Here is a 5,310-nt window from a genome sequence, read left to right as displayed (position 1 = left end):
ACACTCTGTGGCAGAATATCCTATGTAATTATAAGACTAATGATGATGAATTTGATGAGCAAACATGATAATTGAATAGTATAACTAGAAAACATCTGGCTGCGAAAGTTTATGCAAAACATAATTCTACTGTGAAAAAATAATTGGCTTCAGTTTTTATCATTACAACACTATTAATTTTTTAACTGTGTTTTGAAATTCTGAAGTGGTTTCTTATCTGCTATGTGGTTGGTGGTGGTCCATTCAACACTGGAGTATGTCAATACTATAACAAACATATTCTTGCCTTCATAATATAATCCACCTTTATAAAATGAATTCTTCACTGGAAGAAACAACAGTATATTTGCCCTGCAGAAGCAGCCATTGGAGACAGAGTGGAATACCAATTATTTTATCCAAAACTTATATCAGCATGTGGTTACCCATTGTGTCAAGATTCCCAGGATATGATAAAGAGACCTGAGTCGGTCAATGGGAAAAGTGATGGTCAGACCAGGAAGTATTTTATGAAAAGTGAATGTAATCTCTACTTTAATGTCATCGCAAGATAGGAAAGAATAAAAAGGCATGAAAATACAATATTCTATTCATATTCACTGAATTATGAAACAGAATCATGTTGATTTTATCAAAATAAAATATTACAACCAGGGAATTTAAATTTGGAATTTGTAGGGATTCCATTTGAATAATAGTAAGAATTAAAACTTTTAACTCTTGGAACACCTGGATGGCTCAGTCAGTTTAGCATCTGACTATTGGTTTCAGCTCAGGTCATGATCTCCCGGTTCATGAGATCGAGCCCTGTGATGGGCTCCATATTGAAAGCATGGAGCCTCCTTGGGATTCTCTTTCTCCCCCTCTTGCTGCCCCTCCCCTGCTCATGCTCTATCTCTCTCAAAATAAATAAATAAACTTAAAAAAAAACTTTTTAGTCTTAATTTGTCTTTTCATCAAATTAATAATCAATAAATGAAATCAAAAGTTATTGTTTGGAGCCAAATTACAAGTATCTCAAAACAAGAAGTAGTTTGGCAGTTTCTTAAAACACTGAATTTGTACATGGCAGCAATTCCACTCCTAGGTATTAATCCAAGGGAAATGCAAATATATGTACAAGGACTTGTTAATGGAAGTCCTTAATGGCTTTTCTGGAAAAGCCAAAACTGGGGACAGCCGTAAGTACATAAGCAGGTTACTTGAAAAATATGTTGTGGCATATTTTGGTATATTCGCACAATGGGAAATTATGCAGCAATGAAAAGGAATAAACCACTGACACCATAACGACATGGACGGATCTCAAAACCACGCTGAATGAGAGGCCACATGCAAAAGACTACACCCTGTATGATTCAATTTCTTTGAAATCTTAAAACAAGCAAAACTAATCTATAATAAAGGACAGCTGATCAGATGTCACCTGGGGCTATGCCACCAGTGGAAAAGTGAATATTTTCTAAGGGGCATGATGGTATTTCTGAAGATGATAAAAATACTCTATACGTTGATTTTCATGATGGTTACATGGTTATATATATTTGTACAACTTGAAAGTTTTATACGGAAGGTGGGTACATCTTACAGATATTTTACCTCAATACAGATTAATTTAAAAATATTAATTATAGGAATGATTGTCTACCTGTTAAGTAACACAGTAGCTCACAGCAAAGGAAAAGATTAAAGAGATTATACTATCTAACAACTCAGTCATCACACTTCTGCACTGATTATATTAGCATTTTGAATGGATAACTCTTAAGAAAATTTCTCATTTGGTATTTTGTAGGTAATAGCAGATACAATTTATTAAACACTTAGTAATGTCTTTAAGTGCTCACGATAACCACATGAAGCTTGGTTCTGTTATTATCTCCATTTTATGAATGAAGATTCTGAGGGTTGGAGAGATTATAACTTGCAAAGCTAGTTAAATGACAGACCCAACAAACCAATTCCCATCTTTTTTTTTTTTAATTTTTTTTAACGTTTATTTATTTTTGAGACAGAGACAGAGCATGAACAGGGGAGGAGCAGAGAGAGAGGGAGACACAGAATCGGAAGCAGGCTCCAGGCTCTGAGCTGGAGCCCGACTCGGGGCTCGAACTCACAGACCGTGAGATCATGACCTGAGCCGAAGTTGGACACTTAACCGACCAAGCCACCCAGGTGCCCCTTTTTTTTAATTTTTTTTTATTTTTTCCATCTTTTTTTTTTAACGTTTATTTTTGAGAGAGAGAGAGAGAGAGAGAGAGAGTTCAAGTGGGGGAGGAGCAAAGAGGGGAGGACAGAGGATCTGAAGCAGTCTCCTTGCTGACAGCAGAGAGCCCAGATAGCCAGTTGTGGGGCTCAAACTCAGGAACCCTGAGATCATGACCTGAGCCGAAGTCCGACGCTCAACTGACTAACCCACCCAGGCACCCCTATTCACATCTGCTTTTTCGGTGGACGTTAAGAGGTAACCTGAAAACCCTGTAATTAAGAAAGTTTACTTTCTGCTGAAGTCAGATCCTACTGTTAGAGAACAGCTGTTAGGTTTTTAGTCAAACAATATTATATTATTTTTTGATATTGAATCTTTATTTCAACCCAGGCTTCTAAGCAGAGACATTGGTGCCATTAATAACACAAATGAAAGAAACCATAGATTGTCACAAAGTGTCGGGCACTTTTCCAAAAGCTTCATTTTATAATTCACTTAAATCTCACAACACTACATGAGGAGGCATTGTTTTTACCCGCATTTTGTATGAGTGAACCGCGAACCAGGAGAAAACAAGAGTGAGTGAGTTCTCTAAGGGCATTCATTGGGCCATGAAAATTGTGTTGGAATTGAGAACCTGGCCACCGAATCTGTACTTTTAACCACCGCACTCTCTAGTCTGCCTCAGTTTGTGTAGCATCGTGTCCATGGGTTTTCCCTGCATGTGGAAATCGCACAAAGTGAGACACCATTCTGATATGTACATATTTCTTTTAATATAGTATCATGCACAGTGAAGACTGTCTGTACGCCTTAAGGAAAATTTAAAGAAGATGAACAATTTCAATATGATTCCATACTGGTAGTAATCTGTAGTATTTATTATCTTGCTGTATATTATCTAGGGAAGTATTTCATTATAATAAATGTCTTGGTATTTCCATTTTTAGTGGACATATATTGATGCACATTCATTATCCATAAAAACTGGCTAGCTGTCCTTTAAATTACCTTATTCTTAATAATATATAATTAAAGATTTCCTTACATAATTTTTGAACTATCTGTGTAATAACATTTACATGAATTATACACAGTAGGACAATATTATCTACATTTAAACATAGAGATTGTGCAAAAACTCCTTGAAAAGGAAAATAATTTTATGCCAGGACACTTTATTCTGATCATATATTCAAATGAGCCACCTAGGGCATGTAGAGGTCAGATATATTTTCTTGTGATTAAGTGAAATGCTGAAGCTACATATTATTAAAAATATGCTTTAAGCCCCTCCCACATATGAGGGAAAATCCATACATCTAAGGACTATGGGGCTTAGAAAGATTATTCGTTCAAGGTCCACCCTTAGCAGGTGGCAGAGTTGAGATGTGAATCCCAATCAATCCATAAAGCTAATTCTCCTTCCAGCAGGCCAACCTGCTTTATCCGGGCCACAGACAACTCATCTGTTACTTGCGCATTTCCAAGTTGACTTTCTCACGACTGGATAAAGGCTTTGGATTTATCTCCCATATATGTTGGCTTGTTTGATTTAGAGGTTATATTTAAAAAAAAACTAATCGAACAGACGTTAGATAGGTGCTATATACTTCACTCTCAAAACACTGGGAAGAATAAAAGGTTGTTTCCATTCAGCTCTAAAATATAGACATCCCCTCACTTGTCAACAGTATTCTCAAGGGTTTCATCTCTTCCACTGTATTAGGACCAGCCAGGCAATCTGAAATGTAGAAAACTAGTAATTATAAACTGAAATACGTTTCGATATCATATTGCAGAGTATATGATTTTTGTTTGTTATTATTGTGTGATTTGTGCATTTGATGACATTTGTTGAGTACCTACAATATGCCAGAGTATCAGCTAGGAATCAATGATCCAACAAGGAAGAAACAGACAAGTGTCTCCATGAAGCTTATGTTCTAAGGTGGGGAAATCAATTAATAAGAAAACAAATCCATGTGATGAGAAGGGGACAGTGCTGTGGAGAAGAACACATCACAGTTAAGGAAAACAAACAAGAGAGTGAGGATTGGGAGCCTGATCCCAGTCAGGGATATTTATTTAGAGGTTTCAGGAAAGACTCCTATAATGAAATACCAGTTGAGAGCAGAAACATGAAGGAACTGAGGAGAACATTTCACGAAGAATGAACTGACACTGTAAAGGTCCTGAAGCAGAAGAAAGCATGCTATGGTCAAGAAGCAGCAAGGAGGGGGCACCTGGGTGGCTCAGTCGGTTGGTTAAGTGCCGGACTCTTGATTTCAGCTCAGGTCCTGATCTCACGGTTCATGAGTTTGAGCCCCACATCAAGCTCTGTGCTGGCAGTGTGGAGTCTGCTTGGGATTCTCTCTCTCTGCCCCTCCCTTGTTCACACTCTCTGTCTCTGAATGAATGAATGAATGAATGAATGAATGAAACATTAAAAAAGAAGCAACAGCAGCAAGGAGGCCAGTGGGGGTGAATGGGGGGAGATGTCCGGGGATGAAACAGGAGACATAGCCAGGGCCAGACCATGTGAGGCTTCATGGGGCTTACCAGGACCTTGCTTATCCTCTCGTGATCAGAGAGTTAGAATAATGTGACTCCCTCTTTACAAGGCTTGTTGGGGCTACCACGTGCAAGAGATGGGGGCAGGGAGGAGGCAGACTGCGGGAGACTGTTGGGTGGTTATCAGAACAATCTGGGCAAGAGATATTTCTGGCTTGCTTGGTTGTGGCATTGGTGGTAGAGGAGATCAGCAGTACATCAGAGCATCAGGCTCTGTGCTGACAGTGCAGAGCCTCCTTGTAATTTTTTCACTCTCCCTCTCTCTCTTCCCCTTTCCTGTTCCTACTGTCTGTCTGTCTGTCTGTCTCTCTCTCTCAAAATAAATAAATAAACTTAAAAAAAAAGAAATTTAAGATCTGAGAGACTGGATAAGTTTACCTATGGAGCAAGAGGAGAGAGAGATGGGGAGGAGACACACATAATAAGGAGAGAGGTGAGGACAGAGGAGATGACCTCTGAAGTCAGGGGCATAAGGCGGATCTGGGAGCAGACGGAGAATGAGTGAGAGGCAATGGCAGGAGAGGCAA

This window comes from Felis catus, chromosome B1, assembly GCF_018350175.1.
Source record: "Felis catus isolate Fca126 chromosome B1, F.catus_Fca126_mat1.0, whole genome shotgun sequence".
Classification (NCBI taxonomy): Eukaryota; Metazoa; Chordata; class Mammalia; order Carnivora; family Felidae; genus Felis; species Felis catus.
The sequence above is the reverse complement of the archived record's forward strand: the minus strand, read 5'-3'. Positions refer to the sequence as shown.